Genomic DNA, 21,465 nt, shown 5'->3' on the forward strand with positions numbered 1-21,465 from the left:
GCTCCACTCCCCACACCCCACCCAAGTAAACCTAGGAACACAACTCAGTGAGCTTTCTGGAGCAGAATGAAAAAGTCCTATCAGACTTTAGACCCGGGAGATCTGTGGGTGTGTTCACCATCTAGTCAGCATCAGAGAAGCCCCCCAGGGGCGGGGGTGTCTGTGCGGCCTCCCCCTTCCAGTCCTAGCCCCCTCACGCAGGGTGAGGCCCGGGTCTGGACTGACAGGCGTCCAGCCTGTGACAGAAGACGGAGCAAAGGCCTAATTTTCTGCTTGACTGTCGGGTTTGCCCGGGGATATGCCTTAGCACTGGTGGATGGATGCTCTGTTCTTCACTGCAGCTCCGTTAAAGCACCGCCTGGAGACCCCTATAAAAAAGTCTGTTTGTGTTTTGGACAGGGTTCATTCAGAAAAAGGCTCAGATGATTCCCCAGGGGAACTTTCCTGTTTATTTTTATTGACTCGGGAGCCTGGAAATTCAGTGCTCATCTCCCTGGCTTCAGAGCTTGTCCAGAAAAGGGCCTAGAGGCTTATTTTCCTTTTTAGAGTTTCGTTGTGGATGACAGAGGGGGATTTCACAATGTTTTAGGCTCCTACCTTGTTCCCCACTGGTGAGAGGGTGGCCGCCAGTTCCTCTGAAAGGAGAGAGGGGCTTGAGTTTTCCAGACAAATAAAATCCCACCTTGAGTTTCCCACAAATAAAATCCCACCTTTAAGCAGCCTCAGGGTGCAGGAACACAGGATATTCACATGGATGAAACTGTTAATAAGGGGACACCAGCAAGTGGCAATAGTGATTAGAAACACAAATTTCAACCTGTGGGAAACTGCCCAGAAATAGCAGCCTCCTCCAACCCCCTGATGGGGACAGGAACGTGTAAGGAGGGAAGATAACAGTGATGCCGGATCATCTGGCTCTGTGCTGCTTCTGCAGGCATAGCAGTGCCTCTTCTTCCTGTTTTATGCAAGAGGTGAGCAGGGAGCTAGCCAGACCCAATCTAGGGGCAAATTCACATCATGGCAGCTGCACCCAGAGGACCCTGCTGTGGAGGAGCTCTGAGCTGGCCTTAGGTGTCCACCCCAGACAGCAGTCCTCTGCAGACCCACTGTGCAGAGGCGTGAGCACCAGGCCAAGGTGGAAAGAGACAGAAGATGTGAGTTCTATTCGTGAATCTGCTACAAACTGTGTAATTTTGGGCAAGACTTTTTGCATCTCACTGGAAGTGTTTCCTCATCTGTAAGAGAGAGGGTTATTTATTGACTCATTCATTTGTTCTATCCTGAACTCAGAAAACCTATTAAGCACTTACTATGTATTGATACCTGGTCCAGTGATAGGCTCTGGAGATACGAGATGCATAGGTCACGGCTGCGAAGCCCAGGAGCTTGTGCAGACAGCATTATTGGCCTCGTTCTTCATCCTGCTCTGTATCTAATCCTCCCTTTTGGCGTTTGATTTGGTAGCCCCTCTCGCTAAAGAGGTGAGGAAAGATTCTATTTCCCCAGCCCTTGACTTGCTTGGGATCACAGAATGTGGCGGAAATCACAGGGTACCACTTCTGAGCAAGACTTGGCAGGTTTCCTTCCTGCCCTCTGTTATTGCCATGAAAAGTGCATGCCCCCTGGTTCCAGGAGGAGGATGGGAGACCCATGGAGCAGAACCAAGCTGGCTGCAGCTCACCCAGATCAGCTGACCCCCACTTAACTCAGACACAGAAGCAAGCCAAGCCAAGATCAGCAGAGCCTCCAATCCAGACCAGCCTTTCCTAGCTGACCCATTTGTTACACAGCATTATTGTGGCCATAGTTGGCTGCGCAGAGCTCTCAGGCAAGCAGACATTTCAACACAGTGGGACGAATACTTGGGAGACAGGGAATGGTGAGGAGGTGGGGTGGGCTACATAAATACAGAGAAAGGCATTTAGCCCAGAGTGGGAATCAGAGAAGGGTCAAGGAGGAGATGAAGCCTTTGCTAAGCCATGGAGGATGAGTAGAACACAGATGGAGTGGAGGGAAGGGGAGCTGGACTAGACAGAGGATTGAACACTGGTCGCTTGAAGTTTGAATACAAGTCAGTTAATTTTATTTGACCTGCATAACATTCTGGAATTTTTCAATTAGTTGCCAACGTTTAAAAATGGGAAGATTTCTTATTAAACTTCAGATTTTACTTTTTCTAAAAAAAACTGGAAAATCTGACATGGGTTTGCTTCCTTGCTTGGCAAAAACATCTTGGAGGTGAGTAGTGGATGCCTCTTTAGAAAGGATGTGTCCTCTCTATTCACCGTAGTCCCTGGTCATCCCACTTCACTCACTCTGAGGCTTCCTACTCCTGCAGACGCCTGAGTCTTCACGTCCTGAACTAGGTAATCTTCCTGGTCACTGAGGGTTCAAGTTCACTTATTCCCTTAACTCTGTCCAGTGGAGGTTGTCTCATCTATTGTGCTTTTCCCCACAGCTATATTTTCTCTTTCCAAGGTTTTGAATCAGTCTTTTAAATATGCAACTGTTCTTTTTCATATCATTTTTTTAAATCAGAATTTTAATTGTGAGGTAATTGTAGATTCACGTGCAGTCGTAAGAAAGAACACACAGAGATCCTGTGTGCCCTTTATTTGGTTTCTCTCAATGAGAACACCTTGTAAAACTATGGTCCAATGTTACAATCAGGATACTGACATCAGTGGAACACACCCACCCTTCTGATTTAGATTCCCCCAGTTTTCTTGTCCTCATTTGTATGTGTGTTTAGTTCTGTGCAATTTTATCACACACGTAGGCTTGTGAATCCACCAGCCCACTTATGATACAGAGCATTTCAAGCACCACAAAGATCCCTTGTGTTGCCCTTTTATAGCAATTCCCATTTCCCTCCCATTGCTCCCAGATGCCCGCCTCCCCCAATCACTAACTCCCGGCAAATATTAGTCTGTTTTCCATTTTTATAATGGAATTATACAATATGTAACTTTTGGGACTGACTTTTTTTCACTTAGTATAATTTCCTGGAGATTCATCCAAGTTGGTTTATGAATAATTTATTCTTCTTTATTGTAAGCAGGATCCATGGTGTGGATGTACCACAGTTTGTGCACCTGTGGAAGGACACCTGGGCTATTTCTGGCTTTTATCTATTATGAATAAAGCTGCTATGAACATTCATGCACAGATTTTTGTATGAACAAAAATTTTCATATCTCTGGGATAAATGCCGAGAGTACAATTTCTGGATCATATGGTAATTGTGTGTTTAGTTTTTTGTTTGTTTGCTAGTTTGTTTTTAACATCTTTATTGGCGTATAATTGCTTTACAATCGTGTGTTAGCTTCTGCTTTATAACAAAGTGAATCAGCTATACATATACATATATCCCCATATCTCCTCCCTCTTGCATCTCTATCCCACCCCTCTAGGTGGTCACAAAGCACCGAGCTGATCTCCCTGTGCTATGCGGCTGCTTCCCACTAGCTATCTATTTTACATTTGGTAGTGTATATATGTCCATGCCACTCTCTCACTTCATCCCAGCTTACCCTTCCCCCTCCCCATGTCCTCAAGTCCATTCTCTACGTCTGCGTCTTTATTCGTGTCCTGCCCATAGGTTCTTCAGAACCTATTTTTCTTTTTTTTTTGGATTCCATATATATGTGTTAGCATATGGTATTTGTTTTTCTCTTTCTGACTTACTTCACTCTGTATGACAGTCTCTAGGTCCATCCACGTCTCTACAAATGACAGAATTTTGTTTCTTTTTATGGCTGAGAAATATTCCATGGTATATATGTGCCACATCTTCTTTATCCATTCATCTGTCGATGGACACTTAGGTTGCTTCCATGTCCTGGCTATTGCAAATAGAGCTGCAATGAACATTGTGGTACATGACTCTTTTTGAATTATGGGTTTCTCAGGGTATATGCCCAGTAGTGGGATTCTTGGGTCATGTGGTAGTTCTACTTTTAGTTTTTTAAGGAACCTCCACACTGTTCTCCATAGTGGCGGTATCAAGTTACATTCCTTGATTTCTGTGCATTACCAACAGTGCAAGGGAGTTCCTTTTTTCCACACCTTCTCCAGCATTTATTGTTTGTAGATTTTTTGATGATGGCCATTCTGACCGGTGTGAGGTGATACCTCATTGTAGTTTTGATTTGCATTTCTCTAATGATTAGTGATGCTGAGCATCCTTTCATGTGTTTGTTGGCAATCTGTATATCTTTTTTGGAAAAATGTCTATTTAGGTCTTCTGCCCATTTTTGGATTGGGTTGTTTGGTTTTTTGATATTGAGCTGCATGAGCTGCTTATATATTTTGGAGATTGATCCTTTGTCAGTTGCTTCATTTGCAAATATTTTCTCCCATTCTGAGGGTTGTCTTTTGGTCTTGTTTATGGTTTCCTTTGCTGTGCAAAAGCTTTGAAGTTTCATTAGGTCCCATTTGTTTATTTTTGTTTTTATTTCCACTTCTCTAGGAGGTGGGTCAAAAAGGATCTTGCTGTGATTAAAGAGTTTTATAGTGTCTGGCTTTACATTTAGGTCTTTAATCCATTTTGAGTTTATTTTTATGTATGGTGTTAGGGAGTGTTCTAATTTCATACATTTACATGTAGCTGTCCAGTTTTCCCAGCACCACCTATTGAAGAGGCTTTCTTTTCTCCATTGTATATTCTTGCCTCCTTTATCAAAGATAAGGTGACCATAGGTGCATGGGTTTATCTCTGGGCTTTCTATCCTGTTCCATTGATCTATATTTGTTTTTGTGCCAGTACCATACTGTCTTGATTAGTGTAGCTTTGTAGTATAGTCTGAAGTCAGGGAGCCTGATTCCTCCAGCTCCATTTTTCTTTCTCAAGATTGCTTTGGCTATTTGGGGTCTTTTGTGTTTCCATACAAACTGGGAAATTTTTTGTTCTAGTTCTGTGAAAAATGCCATTGGTAGTTTGATAGGGATTGCATTGAATCTGTAGATTGCTTTGGGTAGTATAGTCATTTTCACAATGTTGATTCTTCCAATCCAAGAACATGGTATATCTCTCCATCTGTTTGTATCATCTTTAATTTCTTTCATCAGTGTCTTATAAATTTCTGCGTACAGGTCTTTTGTCTCCTTAGGTAGGTTTATACCTAGATATTTTATTCTTTTTGTTGCAATGGTAAATGGGAGTGTTTCCTTAATTTCTCTTTCAGATTTTTCATCATTAGTGTATAGGAATGCAAGAGATTTCTGTACATTAATTTTGTACCCTGCTACTTTACCAAACGCATTGATTAGCTCTAGCAGTTTTCTGGTAACATCTTTGTTTTTTTTTTAACATCTTTATTGGGGTATAATTGATTTACAATGGTGTGTTAGTTTCTGCTTTATAACAAAGTGAATCAGTTATACATATACATATGTTGCCATATCTCTTCCCTCTTGCGTCTCCCTCCCTCCCATGGTATCATCTTTAGGATTCTCTATGTATAGTATCATGTCATTTGCAAACAGTGACAGCTTTACTTCTTCTTTTCTGATTTGGATTCCTTTTTCTTCTCTATTTGTGTGGCTAAAACTTCCAAAACTATGTTGAATAATAGTGGTGAGAGTGGGCAACCTTGTCTTGTTCCTGATCTTAGTGGAAATGCTTTCAGTTTTTCACCATTGAGAATGATGTTGGCTGTGGGCTTGTCATATATGGTCTTTATTATGTTGAGGTAAGTTCCCTCTGTGCCTACTTTCTGGAGGGTTTTTATCATAAATCGGTGTTGAATTTTGTCAAAAGCGTTTTCTGCATCTCTTGAGATGATCATACTGCCCCAATGTGCGTTTTTCTCCAAGCCAGAATGTTAAGGCTGTGGGGACTCAGAGGCAATCCGTCCACATGGCCTTGGACCTCTTCCAATCTGGCTGTGGTCGGACTATCTGGGTAACCAGGAACCAGCCAGCATGGCAGACAAGTGAGGGAAACCCTTTAAGGACTTTGCAAACAGTAAAACTTCCCAGCCTTTAGCCAGTTATGACCCTTCATGATTTTGACCTAGTGGCTCGACTTTGGAATCTTCTGTCTGTAAGAGTGCGGCTCTGCTGCATAAAGTAATTTCACATTTCATCCAATCCCTCCCACGCTCTTTTTTTTGTTTGTTTTTTTTTTACGGTACGCGGGCCTCTCACTGTTGTGGCCTCTCCCGTTGCGGAGCGCAGGCTCCGGACGCGCAGGCTCAGCGGCCATGGCTCACGGGCCCAGCCGCTCCGCGGCATGTGGGATCCTCCCGGACCGGGGCACAAACCCGTGTCCCCTGCATCGGCAGGCGGACTCCCAACCACTGTGCCACCAGGGAAGTCCCCTCCCACGATCTTATGAGGCGGGGACTTAGAAAGTGGAAAACCAGCCTCAGGATGGTAAATATCTCAACACCATTCATTGCCGAGCGGGCATCGTGCCCAAATCAAGGTCCTATGACTACAATTTGTTCCTCAACTCCTTGTGTCTCCTTGTGTTTGCGCTGTTTTGAGGAAGTTGCAGTGAGCATTCTGCACTTACCTTTTGGGGGACCTGTGCTCTCTGGTCTAGCAGTGGAGTGGATTGCCAGGGCTGAGGACAGATGTACAGTCTGCCCTAATTATCTGTAGATTCTGTACTGAGATTGCCTATTTGCTAAAATGATTTGTAGCCCTGGCAGTCAATACTCACTCACATTTGCAGTCATTTGCCGGCATGTGTGGAGCAGTGGAAAATTTGAGTTGCCCTCCCAGCTGAGGGCAAACGAGGCAATGCCCTGCCTTCTTGTTTCAGCTCTCAGACTGTAAACAACTGGCCTTTTCACTGTATATTTAGTGCCACATTTTGTGCATTTTGTGCTTTTTGTTGGTGATTTCAATGTTTAAAACGGCCCCGAGCCTAAGGCTGAAGTGCTGTCTTCCTAAGCTCAAGAGGCTGTGCTGTGCCCCATAGAGAAATCACGTGTGTTAAATGAGCTTGGTTGGGGCGTGAGCGATCGTGCTGTGGGCTGTGAGTTCAATGCTAAGGAGTCAACTGCATGTATAAAATAGGTGTCTTGAGACAGAAACACACATAAAACAAGGTTATGTGTTGATCGGCTGGCAGCAATGTTGTGACCAGTGGCTCGTGGGAACCTAAGCCTGTATTTCCCCCGGGAGCAGGGATGCAGCAGTCACGACGTCAGGACTTCAACTTCAGTAAATCCTGCCCGACATTTTGCTAAAGTGATTGTACCACCAGGGGAGCTTTGAAAACTCCCCTTGGTCAGGCTACACCCAGACCAACAAAATTAGCACCTCCGGCAGAGGGACCCAGGGTAAATGGGATCAGCTCGGTGCTTTGTGACCAGCTAGAAGGGTGGGATAGGGAGGGTGGGAGGGAGGGAGTTGCAAGAGGGAAGAGATATGGGGATATATGTATATGTATAGCTGATTCACTTTGTTATAAAGCAGAAACTAACACACCATTGTAAAGCAATTATACTCCAATAAAAATGTTAAGAAAAAAAAAGCCAGTGTCTACTATCACTGAGAAAAACACAGGAGAGGAGACAGGACAATCACAAGCTCTTGTAATCACAATAAATAGTTGTTGATTTCACCTGAATGTATTCTTAGTTGTTGATTTCACCTGAATGTATTCTTTTGTGTTCTTTTTATTTTACTCTTTGTCTTTATGTATGGTCTCCGCATATAAAAACATACAGTCAATGGGAAACAGCAGTTGCTCATCTGGAACGTAAATGACAAGAACTACCCCCATAGCAAGCTGCAACTCTCGCTCCATCAGGGTCCTGGGCATGAGTATAAAGCGCAAACAACCGCTCGGCCAACAGAAATAAAGAAGGACTTACGGGGCTCCCCTGCATCTCTCTGTACCTGTGGTCTTGAGCCAAGGCAGGGGGAAGCATGTAGCGCATAGAACAGCACTGCTGCAGGAAACCAAGGTAAGGATTGATTTCCAAATACAGAGGAGCAGTGCCTTGTTACCAGGAAATCAGTATCTCCTTCCCTCAAAGCCAGCAGGGCCAGTTTCCAAAGAAGTCTGCACAAACTTAGCCAAGAAAAATCAAATTTGCTCTGTCCCTAGAGGATTAACTGTTGTTGAAATTATTATAATCTTTTAGGTTAAATGGTGAGATCCACCTCTCAATGACCAGGACAGTCATGAGCTGCTAAAGGCACTTTAGCTGGCCCTCTGGCACCAGCTTCCCACCCTGGAGGCAGATGCCCAGATACCTGAAGTTATCTATGATACCTCTGTATTTGCCTCCAGGGTGGGAAGCTCCAACCAGTACTGCTCAGAGCTGAACTGGAAATTGCTGAAGGGGGTGTCTGGGTTGTTCAGTGGTTCTCAAAGTGTGGTTCCCAGACCACAGCAACAGCATCACCTGGGAACTTGTAGACACGCAAGTGTACCCCCCCCAACCCACCCCATAGGTTGCCAGACAAAATACAGGATGCCCAGTAAAATGAGAACTTCAGATACACAACAATGATTTTTTTAGTCTAAGTATGTCTCATGCAACATTTGGGACTAAGAACTAAAAAAAAAAAAAAATTATTGTTTAGCTAAAATGCAAATCTAAAGTCATTTATTTTTATTAGCAAATCTGGTAACCACACACCCCAGACCTATGGAATCTGAAACTCCAGGGTTGGGGCCCAGAAAAGTGTGTTTCAAGGAGCCGTCCAGGTGGTTCTGATGCAGGCTGAAGCTTCAGAGCTGTTGCTGTGGTTTCAGCTTCCTGTCTTACCTAGTTGACCTAGGAAAGGATTACGTCTACTCTACTCATATCTCAGTGGTTGGATTTTACTAGCAAGAGATATCTGAGATGTAAGCCCAAATTTTCTCAAAATGGAACTGACCGACTCATTATCTATTTCCCTGTGCTTCATGTTGGGCAGAGCCCCGATTTTAGAGTCTCAAAAATGGGCCTTCTCTCTAGATACAGGTGGATGCTTCAAGGTGCACACGCCTGGTTTTTGACAACTGTGCCCTTTGCAGTTTGCTGCTGCATGGGACCTCTGACCAGACAGCTGGCAAGGCTGCCGGTGTCTGTGCCCCGTGGTGAGACTGGGGTACAGACTTGTCTCCACTGTGGCCACAGCACAGGAGAGGCTGGGCTTTCTCACCTCCGGGAGTCCATCAGAGGCTTCTCTTACCTGGACAAGGGGACAGTAAATAGGATGATGCCATCCCAGGACTCTTCCCTCAGTAGCGGCCACCACTTCACTATAGGCACCCACGATTACAGAGGATCTGAGCAGCTTAGGTCCTGGACAGAATAATTAGAGTCTGAGTAATGGTGATAACAGTGACAATAACCAGCATTTATTGGCACCTACTACCTGCCGGGCATTGTGCTAAGTGCATAACATATATAACGTCTCATTGAATTTTCATAGCAACATTGTGAATTCAAGACTGTTTCCCTCATTTTAAGGTAAAGAAGCTGAGATTTAGCAAGGGCATATAACTTGCCTACAATCTCGCAACGAAAAAATAGAAGGATTAAGATTTGAACCCCCATTTATACATCTCCAGAGCTGTTGCTCGAAACCATAACGTCCATTGATTTCCTTTTGGGAAACTGACATTAATTAAATGCCACCCTGCTAACCACCACGTGCATTGGCCCATATTGAGCCCCTACTGTGTGCAGGCACTGTGCCAGGTGCTGTGGGAATCAGAGGTGACTTACAGTCCCTGTACAGGGGGTCATACACAGGTGGTGAACAATACGTTTGAAATAACCAATATCTCTCCCCGGTGCATTTATCCTTCCTTCCTGAGCCAGCCCTCCGCACTCAGGGGAGGACTGGGGCAGCAAAAAATACAAAAGAAAAGTCTCTCTTATTGACTCATGAATTTTGGAGGCTTAGATACTTTGGGGAGTGGGTTAAAGATTTAGGAAAACACTTCATGGGAGGAGCAAGTATTTTCCCTTTTCCCTTAGACTAGAAAAGGATTTCTAGAACAGGAGAGAAGGACAGGGATGGATCACAGAGGGAGCGGGTTCTTGGTCCTGCCTCCTGGGTCATGTCCTAGGGAGGTGACAGAGCCTCCAGATGGTTGTGTGGACTATAAGAACAGGCTGGTCTTGGAGCCTGCCTCCAGGGAAGGGCTCAGAAAGTCCCCAGGATAGAAATGGGCCCACTAACGTTTGGGCAGACCAGGCTTTGGATGTCCAAACGGAGTTCCCTGCACTTCAGCATGGCACAGTCCCAGAGGATGAACTTATATGTACCTAAAAAGGGCACTTGAAATAGCATCAAGAACTTTTAGACCTAAAGGAGCCACTGATGGGAATAAGGGATGTCTCCATGGCAACGTGCACAGTCCGATGTTTACCTTAGTGCCCTTCAGGGTGGAGAGACGACACTGAAGACCAGAAAACCCTTTCTCCAGTAATGGCGCTAACCCCCAAAACTTAGATACTACCCATGGGAGAGAGGAAGTGACCCCAAATGGACTGAGGTAACGTTTTTGCTATCTCGGCTGAATGGGGACTTCAAATAGCAATTAAAGCAAGTTATAGAAAAATAGAATCAGTTATCTACTCGACTGTTCCAGGAAAAATTGGGAAGACTTTGGAATTGCTGAGAAAGATCACTGAGTATCCTGTCTAGGGTACCCTTCCAGACTATCTTCACCTTTTATTGTCTTTGAGCTACTTTACAGCTCTGTAAGTTAAGCAGAACTATAGTAATTCAAATGATTCTTGTCCTCAGAAATATAAATAAATTGTTTCTGATGGAGATGCAATTAATTACTGCCCAGTGGGTATTGGCCAGTTTTGTACCTCTTTGAAAATTCATTTCAGGATTTATATTGTCTATGTATGTGCGTGTTTTCTTGAATTCTCTTTTGAGCCAATTATAGTATCTCACTGGTTCCCTCATAATTGATGAGTTAAGTAAATTTTTGATATGTATTCATTTTATAACTGTATGAGAATCATTGAAAAAAATTAACCTTAACTTTTGGTTTCTGGTCTGGTATGTAAGGAGCTTAGAAGTCATCCATTTTAACAACTAGTAAAAAGCCGAACAAACTGGAAAATCAGCAACTCTTCTCAGATTTGTCAGACAAGTGAGGTCACAGGGCAAACTGTTTCCTTCCAAATTGCAGAGATAGGTGGATACAAAGAATCACAACTTACTGGAGCAGAAACCTCCATGGGAACCAGTTCCAGGGTAGGAAATCCTGAACTGTAATTGATGAATTACCAGAGGCTCGGTGTGGACAAGTCTGAGACATAAAAACGACTCCAGGAGGGGGCAATCATGGGGTGGGGAGGAGGAATCCCACACCTTTGTGAGTTTTACCTTCAGGAGCTCTACCAGGTTCTCACAGTAAAGAAGGGAGGAAAAAATCCCTTCAGGAGAAGGAACTGTTTTGAGATATGCCAGAGCGTACTGTTCTTCTCAACAAGGCTTGCACTCAAATGACACTATTTTTTTTTACCAGAACCCAATCTTTTGGGGTTTTATGAGAGCCTAAATGAACTGGGGGAAGGGAAATACCAAACCCCAGCCCTCTCTAGCCACCCTGTATCACCTAAAGGGTGGGCAAAAAAACTGAGGAGAACTTGTAAAGCTCATAGCCAATGATTGAGTTTATATAAGGTGAAATGAATAACAGCAGTGCAGCAAGGAATAAAAGGGCAGGATTAAGAATGTTTTGTTATTATAAGGTACTTGCATTACCGTGAAGCAGTGTAGTGTCATTTGGAAGCGGACATGGATTAGTTGTAAACGTATATTGCAAACTCTATGGCAACAACTAAAAAATAGTATAAAGGAAGTATAATTAGTATGCTAAGAAAGGAGAGAAAAATGGAGTCATACAAAATGCTCAGCTAAAACCACAAACAGCAGAAAAAGAGTGGAAGACAAAAATAGGAATGAAGAAGAAGGGCAATGAATAGAAAACAGTAACAAACATGGTGGATCCAACTAGATGGGTAGGAAGACATACTGTCAGGATGTCAGCTCTAACGTGGTCTATAGATTTAAGACAGTATCAATCAAGTTATTTTGTAGATACTAACACACTGATTCTAAAGTTTATGTGGAGAGTGGAGAGGTACAGAACTCAGAATAGCCAACACAATATTTAAAGAGAAGAACAAAGTTGGAGGACTGATACTATCTGACTTCAAGGCTTACTATAAAGCAACAGCTATCAAACTGTGTGGTACTGGTGAAATAATGGACAGTTAGATCAGTGGAACAGACTAGAGATCCCAGAAATAGACCCATATAAATATAGTCTCCTGATCTTTGACAAGGGAGTAAAAGCAATACAATGGACCAAAGAGAGTCTCTTCAACAAATGGTGCTGTAACAACTGGACATCCACATGCAAAGAAATGAATATAGACACAGACTTTACACCCTTCACAAAAATTAACTCAAAATGGATTATAGACCTTAATGTAAAATGCAAAACTATAAAACTTCTTAAAGATAACATAGAAGAATATCTAAGTGGCTGAGGGTATGGTGATGACTTTTTAGATATGACACCAAAGGCAAGACCTGTTGAAGAAATAATTGATAAGCTGGAATTCATTAAAATAAAAAAACTTCTGGTCTGTGAAAGATACAGTTAAGAAAATGAGAAGATAATCCACAGACTGGGAGAACATATTTGCAAAAGACATATTTGATAAAAGACTTGTCCAGAACATAGAAAGAACTCTTAAGACTCAAAGAGAAAATGAACAACTAGGTTAAAAATGGGACAAAAAGCAGAACAGATACCGCATTAAAGAAGATGTACCGATGGCAAATAAGCACATGAAAAGATGCTCCACATCTTATGTCATCAGGGAAATGCAAATTAAAACAACAATGAGATACCACTATGCACCTATTAGAATGGCCAAAATTCTGGACACCAACAACACCAAATGCTGACAAGGATTCAGAGCAATAGCTTTCATTTCTGGTGGGAATGCAAAATGGTGCGGCCACTTTGGGGAAGAGTTTGGTGGTTTCTTACAAAATTAACCAGACTCTTACCATAAAATCCAACAATTTCATTCTTGGTATTTACCCAAAGGAGTTGAAAAGTCATGTCCACACAAAAACCTGCACATGGATGTTTATGGCAGATTTATTCATAAATGCCAAAACTTGTAAGCAAACAAGTTTTCCTTGAGTAGGTGAATGGATAAATAAACTGTGGTACATGCAGGTAAAGGAATATTATTTAGCAATAAAAGAAGTGAGCTATCAAACCATGAAAAGATGTGGAGGAAACTTAAATGCATATTACTAAGTGAAAGAAGCCAATCTGAAAAGGCCACATACTGTATGATTCCAATTATATGACATTATTGCAAAAGCAAAACTATGGAGACAATTAAAAAAAAATCAGTTGTTGCTAGGGGTTAGGGAAAAGGGAGGAATGGCGAGGCAGAGCACAGAAGATTTTCAGGAAAGTAACTATTCGTATGATACTATGATGGTGGGTACATGTCATTACATATTTGTCCAAACCCATAGAATGTACCACCCCAGGAGTGAACAGCAATGTAAACTATGGACTTTGAGTAATTATGATGTGTTAATTTGGGTTCATCAGCTGTAACAAATGGACCACTCGGGGAGGGGGGGGATGGTGATAGTGGGGGAGGCTGGGCATGTCGGGGGGAGGAGGGGGTATTTGGGAACCCTCTGTACCTTCCACTCAATTTTGCTGTGAACCTAAACTCTAAAAATAAAGTATATTAAAAAAAAAAGTCACCCAAGATGAACTCACACACTATGTTAATAGTTTTTGTTTTTTTTTTTTAATCTCAGCCCTTGGAGTGTAGAAGGTGGGTAACTTGTTCTTGATATTTTCAAATTTGAAATACAAAATCTGAAAGATTTTTACACCCACGAATATGAGGACAGTAGCGTGTACTTTCCTTTACACCTCATTTGTTCCCCAAAGAGCTAGAATAGGAAAGAAAATGAAGAGTCCCCTGGTATTATACCATTAGATTAAAGCATTAGAGGGGAACTTGCCAGGTTGTATGGTCATCAGTTTATGTGGACAGAAGGAGGGGACTAACATCACTGAGATATGCTGTCGGCCTTAGTTTTGTTTCCTCCAGAAGATGAGCCTGAGATAGGACTGAAGTGCAAGTACTTCGTTTGGGCAATGAAGGGCTCCCCAGGAGGGGAGTCAGGAGGTCGTGCAAGGGAGGGGAAGCAACCACCAGAGAGCCTGTCATCAACTCAGCCGCCACCGTGGGCAGCTGGGGCTTGAGTCCACTGAGGAAACGGTCAGCCGGTGTAGAGAAGGCCAGAAGAGTTTTTGTCCTCAAGGGGGAAGGGAGCTGGGATGTTAAAAAAAATCCTCTAACACTTGTCTGAGTTGGGGGTTGAGACTCCCACCTGCTCCAGGTGTGTTTGTGGAGGAAGCCGAGGCATAATGCTCGTGCGGCAGAAGGGACGATTGGCTTTGTCTGGGGCGTGGGCTGGTGGGTCAGGGAGACTAGGGTGGTGATGCTGAAGGGGGTCTTGGTGAAAGCTTTGTGGGCAAGAGAGAAAGAGTCTTCCAGAAAGAAGGAATAGCACATCCAAAGGACTGGAGGTGGGAAACAGCCTGGTGAGTCATCTGTTCATCTGGCCATCTGGCCACCCGGTCATCTGGTCATCTCGTGCTGTGGAAGCCTGGGCTCAAGGAAGGGCAGGTAGTCGAGGGATGGGCTGCAGCCTGGCTCAGAGGGTCTTATTTGCCTGGAATTTGCCCTATAAGCAAGGAGGAGGCATGCAAAGATTTTAAATAAGGTCAGATTTGCCTTTTAGAAGAGTCTTTCTGGCCATGGTGGGGACTGAGGGTGGGAGGGACCTAGAGGCAGAACAGCCAGCAGGTGGGGGTGGAGTGGGCCCTGGGAGTGCTGGGGGGAGGGGAGTGACAGGGGGAAAGGATGCAGGAGTCTCGGGGGTGGGGCGTGGGTGCACTCTGTAGAGGGAGGAGTTGCAATGGCTTCACCTTTTAAAAAAACAACAGCAGTGCCATGAGGTGGTTATTGTTTTTCTTTTAACTTTAAACTTTTTTTTTTTTTTTTGGCAGTACGCGGGCCTCTCACTGTTGTGGCCTCTCCTGTTGCAGAGCACAGGCTCCGGACGTGCAGGCTCAGTGGCCATGGCTCACTGGCCCAGCCACTCCGCGGCATGTGGGATCTTCCCGGACCGGGGCACGAACCCTTGTCCCCTGCATCGGCAGGCGGACTCTCAACCACTGCACCACCAGGGAAGCCCTTAACTTTAAACTTTTGATGCAATCTCACATCTACAGAAAAGGTGTAAGAATATTTTTCCTGACTGTGAGAATAAGTTACAGACACAATACACCTCTACCCCTTTATTCTTTTTTTTTTTTAACCCCTTTATTCTTTAGAGTATATTTCTCCAAAACAAAAATCCTCTTATAGAACAACTACCCCATTATAAAAATCAGGAAATTGAACATTTATAGAGTACTATTATGTAGGTAGGCATCACTGGACTTCCATCCTTTGTAGCAGAAAAAAAAAAAAAATCCTAGCTCAAACACTAATCAGTTGTCAGGTCCCTTAAATCTCCCACAGTCGGGAGCAGACTTCAGACGTTTTGTCTTTCATCACCTCGACGTTTTGGAAGAGTGTAGGCCAATTATGTTGTAGAACGTTCGTCATTCCGAGTTCCTCTGATGTCTCCCGATGATGAGACTCAAGTTGTGCATTGTTGGCAGGAATGTACAGAAGTGCTGGTGAGTCTTCTCAGTGCGTGATGCCAGGAAGCATGGGACGCTGATCTGTCTCATTACAGGGAGTGATAACTTTGATCACCCGGTTACAGTGCTGTCTGCCAGGCTTCTCCGTTGTAAAGTGGCCATTTTCCCCTTGTAATGCATACGTGTCTCGTGGGGAGATGTTTTGAGACCAGGCAAACATCCTGCTATCACTCAGACTTTCCCCCTGCGATGGTTATTTTTAACCCACACTTTTCAGATGCAGAAACTGATGCTTGGAGAAATGAAGTGACTTGTCCAGCTCAGGATGTTTAGCAAGGAAAACTCTAGTTCGAATTTCCTGACTGTAGATCCCGCCTATGTCTTCTCATCTCCTGGGTTCACAATGTCAGTTCCTAAACCCATCCCTCAGGTACCAGATGCTGCTGGCGCCCCAACTGTGTCGCCTTAGTCCACGTGCTGCAGCCCCTCTTCCAGATCCCGGTTCTCGAGGGCTTTGCGTGGCCATGGGCACCTGTCTGCCACCTGTGCCCACCGGCACAGCCCCTGGGAACAGCCCTCAACTCACTAGGGACTGCTCTCTGGGATGGGAGTTGCTGTAGAAATTCCTCAGCGACCCCGCCCACTGGGTGGAAAGCTTGGGGTGAGTTCTCCCCTGTTCCTCAGATGTCCCTGGCTGGGTGGAGCTGCGGGCAGCCACAGCAGTGACCTGCTGCACAATTTACTCTTCTGAGCTTCCCTATATCACGCACCCCACATTGTTTCCTGGGATCACCTCCTAAATAAAGTGCTTGCACAGGAGTCCTCATCTCAGGGTGTGCTTCTGGGGGGGAGCTAAACTGAGGCTCCTTGTGAAGTCTTGGGTTCCCTCCCCAACCCCCTTTCAGGGTCTCTTAAAAAGCAGGGTCCCCAAGAATGGGCACAGCCCTTGAAGGGGGGTTTGAGCAGGCCAGGTTGTTTTTACTGACATCTGAGAGGGGACCAGGAGGGGAACCTGAGCAATTATACCCTTGCTAAGCTTCAAAGAACAGGTCTGAGACATTTGCTAGTACAGAGACACGGCTGAAAGTGTGTGAGCAGCCAGAAACCCAGAGTCTGAGCCGGCAGCCGGGTAGCACTCTTGTCTTCCATCGGGGGTGAGTACGACATGGAGTGTGGGTGTCAAGGTGGCTTGAATCTAGGACGCTGGGTGGACACATCCTGTGAGCCAGTGTCTTGCGTGGGGCTCCTGGGAAGCAGTCTCTGAGATGACGAGCTGTGAGCCAGTGTTTCATTCGGGCAGGACTCTGGGGGAGACATTGGTGAGGGGTAAGGGTGCAATTTCAGGTGGAGCCCCAGTCTCAGACTGAGCCCCTGGGTGGCTCTGGAGGGGGAACCGCACCAAGGGTTTGTCCCACCTCAAGGCCAGGGAGCGGGGCTTGAGTGCCCTGCACCAGGGCGGGCATCTAAACTCTCATGCGGGTCGTGGTTCCCGAAGCGTAAGGGCGCTGGATGACATAAGTACCAGGTGTGACCCGTGAAGCGTAAGGCCCCGAAGGGGGGGTGGGCACACAGAAATGGCATCTTAGTTTGCTAGGGCTGCCACAACGAAATGCCACAGACTGGGTGGCTTACGCAACAGAAATCTGTTTGCTTAAAGTTCTGGAGTCTGAAAGCCCAAGAGGAGGATGCCAGTGGGGTTGGCTTTGGTGAGGCCTCTCTCCATGGCCTGCAGACACCCCTCCTCCCGGCAGGGTTGTCACTTGACTTTTCCTCTGCGCCCTGATGCCCCTGGGGTCTCCTTTCTGATAGCGATGCCTGTCATACTGGACTACAGCCCCACCTTAACGGCCTCATTTTAATCACCTCCTTTAATCACCTCCCATCTCCAAATACAGTCACGTTGGGCATTGCGGCTTCAACCTCCGGACTTTGGGAGATACAGTTCAGCCCACAGCAAATGGTGAGGGGGCTCTGAGGCCATCTGGGTGGAGTCTGACAGCGTCCGTGCAGGCAGACACCTCCGACTTCAGGTCGAAGCCCGGCTGTGCCTTCTTTAGCGACCACTTCACATTGTGGGTGTGTAGAAAGGGTCCTGTCACCAGAATCCCCAAGTCTTCCCAAGAGCTGCGCCCATCTCCCGGCTGCACATGACCAGGCTTTCAGTCTTCACTCATCTTTTTTTCTTGATTTTTTTAAAAAAGTTTTATTTTATATTGGAGTATAGTAGATTAACAATGATGTGTTAATTTCAGGTGTACAACAAAGTGATTCTGTTATACATGTATCCATTCTTTGTTTTTTTTAAATGGTGTGTTAGTTTCTGCTTTACAACAAAATGAATCAGTTATACATATACATATGTTCCCATATCTCTTCCTTCTTGCATCTCCCTTCTTCCCACCCTCCCTGTCCCACCCCTCCAGGCGATCACAAAGCACGGAGCTGATCTCCCTCTGCTATGCGGCTGCTTCCCACTAGCTATCTATTTTACGTTTGGTAGTGTATATATGTCCATGCCACTCTCTCACTTTCTCCCAGCTTACCCTTCCCCCTCCCGATATCCTCAAGTCCATTCTCTAGTAGGTCTGTGTCTTTATTGCCGTCTTACCCCTAGGTTCTTCATGACATTTTTTTCCCTTAAATTCCATATATATGTGTTAGCATACGGTATTTGTCTCTCTCTTTCTGACTTACTTCACTCTGTATGACAGACTCTAGGTCTATCCACCTCATTACAAATAGCTCAATTTCGTTTCTTTTTATGGCTGAGTAATATTCCATTGTATATATGTGCCACATCTCCTTTATCCATTCATCCGATGATGGAGACTTAGGTTGTTTCCATCTCCGGGCTATTGTAAGTAGAGCTGCAATGAACATTTTGGTACATGACTCTTTTTGAATTATGGTTTCCTCAGGGTATATGCCCAGTAGTGGGATTGCTGGGTCATATGGTAGTGCTATTTGTAGTTTTTTAAGGAACCTCCATACTATTCTCCACAGTGGCTGTATCAATTTACATTCACACCAGCAGTGCAAGAGGGTTCCCTTTTCTCCACACCCTCTCCAGCATTTATTACTTCTAGATTTTTGATGATGGCCATTCTGACTGGTGTGAGATGATATCTCATTGTAGTTTGGATTTGCATTTCTCTCATGATTAGTGATGTTGAGCATTCTTTCATGTGTTTGTTGGCAGTCTGTAAATCTTCTTTGGAGAAATGTCTATTTAGGTCTTCTGCCCATTTTTGGATTGGGTTGTTTTTTTGTTATTAAGCTGCATGAGCTGCTTATAAATTTTGGATATTAATCCTTTGTCAGTTGATTCATTTGCAAATATTTTCTCCCATTCTGAGAGTTGTCTTTTCAGCATGTTTATGGTTTCCTTTGCTGTGCAAAAGCTTTAGTTTCATTAGGTCCCATTTGTTTATTTTTGCTTTTATTTCCATTTCTCTAGGAGGTGGGTCAAAAAGGACCTTGCTGTGATTTATGTCATAGAGTGTCCTGCCTATGTTTTCCTCTAAGAGTTTGATAGTTTCTGGCCTTACATTTAGGTCCTTAATCCATTTTGAGCTTATTTTTGTGTATGGTGTTAGGGAGTGATCTAATCTCATACTTTTACATGTACCTGTCCAGTTTTCCCAGCACCACTTATTGAAGAGGCTATCCTTTCTCCACTGTAAATTCCTGCCACCTTTATCAAAGATAAGGTGACCATATGTGCGTGGGTTTATCTCTGGGCTTTCTATCCTGTTCCATTGATCTATCTTTCTGTTTTTGTGCCAGTACCATACTGTCTTGATTAGTGTAGCTTTGTAGTATACTCCGAAGTCAGGGAGCCTGATTCCTCCAGCTCCGGTTTTCGTTCTCAAGATTGCTTTGGCTATTCGGGGTCTTTTGTGTTTCCATACAAATTGGGAAAGTTTTTGTTCTAGTTCTGTGAAAAATGCCAGTGGTAGTTTGATAGGGATTGCATTGAATCTGTAGATTGCTTTGGGTAGTAGAGTCATCTTCACAACGTTGATTCTTCCAATCCAAGAACATGGTATATCTCTCCATCTATTTGTATCATCTTTAATTTCTTTCATCAGTGTCTTATAATTTTCTGCATACAGGTCTTTTGTCTCCTTAGGTAGGTTTATTCCTAGGTATTTTATTCTTTTTGTTGCAATGGTAAATGGGAGTGTTTTCTTGATTTCACTTTCAGATTTTTCAGCATTACTGTATAGGAATACAAGAGATTTCTGTGCATTAATTTTGTATCCTGCTACTTTACCAAATTCATTGATTAGCTCTAGTAGTTTTCTGGTAGCATCTTTAGGATTCTCTCTATATAGTATCATGTCATCTGCAAACAGTGACAGCTTTACTTCTTCTTTTCTGATTTGGATTCCTTTTATTTCCTTTTCTTCTCTGATTGCTGTGGCTAAAACTTCCAAAACTATGTTGAATAAGAGTGGTAAGAGTGGGCAACCTTGTCTTGTTCCTGATCTTAGTGGAAATGCTTTCAGTTTTTCACCATCGAGGACGATGTTGGCTGTGGGTTTGTCATATATGGCCTTTATTATGTTGAGGAAAGTTCCCTCTATGTCTGCTTTCTGCAGGGTTTTTTATCATAAATCGGTGTTGAATTTTGTCGAAAGCTTTCTCTGCATCTATTGAGATGATCATATGGTTTTTCTCCTTCAATTTGTTAATATGGTGTATCACGTTGATTGATTTGCATATATTTAAGAATCCTTGCATTCCTGGAATAAACCCCACTTGATCATGGTGTATGGTCCATTTAATGTGCTGTTGGATTCTGTTTGCTAGTATTTTGTTGAGGATTTTTGCATTTATGTTCATCAGTGATATTGGCCTGTAGTTTTCTTTCTTTGTGACATCCTTGTCTGGTTTTGGTATCAGGGTGATGGTGGCCTCGTAGAATGAGTTTGGGAGTGTTCCTCCCTCTGCTATATTTTGGAAGAGTTTGAGAAGGACAGGTGTTAGCTCTTCTCTAAATGTTTGATAGAATTCGCCTGTGAAGCCATATGGTCCTGGGCTTTTGTTTGTTGGAAGATTTTTAATCACAGTTTCAATTTCGGTGCTCGTGATTGGTCTGTTCATATTTTCTATTTCTTCCTGATTCAGTCTTGGCAGGTTGTGCATTTCTAAGACTTTGTCCATTTCTTCCAGGTTGTCCATTTTTTTGGCATAGAGTTGCTTGTAGTAATCTCTCATGATCTTTTGTACTTCTGCAGTGTCAGTTGTTACTTCTCCTTTTCCATTTCTAATTCTATTGATTTGAGTTTTCTCCCTTTTTTTCTTGGTGAGTCTGGCTAATGGTTTATCAATTTTGTTTATCTTCTCAAAGAACCAGCTTTTAGATTTATTGATCTTTGGTATTGTTTCCTTCATTTCTTTTTCAATTATTTCTGATCTGATTTTTATGATTTCTTTCCTTCTGCTAATTTTGGGGTTTTTTGGTTCTTCTTTCTCTAATTGCTTTAGGTGCAAGGTTAGGTTGTTTATTTGAGATGTTTCCTGTTTCTTAAGGTAGGGTTGTATTGCTATAAACTTCTCTCTTAGAACTGCTTTTGCTGCATCCCATAGATTTTGGGTCGTTGTGTCTCCATTGTCATTTGTTTCTAGGTATTTTTTAATTTCCTCTTTGATTTCTTCAGTGATCACTTGCTATGAAGTAGTGTATTGTTTAGCGTCCATGTGTTTGTATTTTTTACAGATCTCTTCCTGTAATTGATGTGTAGTCTCATAGCATTGTG

The sequence above is a fragment of the Phocoena phocoena genome, chromosome 15 (assembly GCF_963924675.1).
Source record: "Phocoena phocoena chromosome 15, mPhoPho1.1, whole genome shotgun sequence".
Taxonomy (NCBI): domain Eukaryota; kingdom Metazoa; phylum Chordata; class Mammalia; order Artiodactyla; family Phocoenidae; genus Phocoena; species Phocoena phocoena.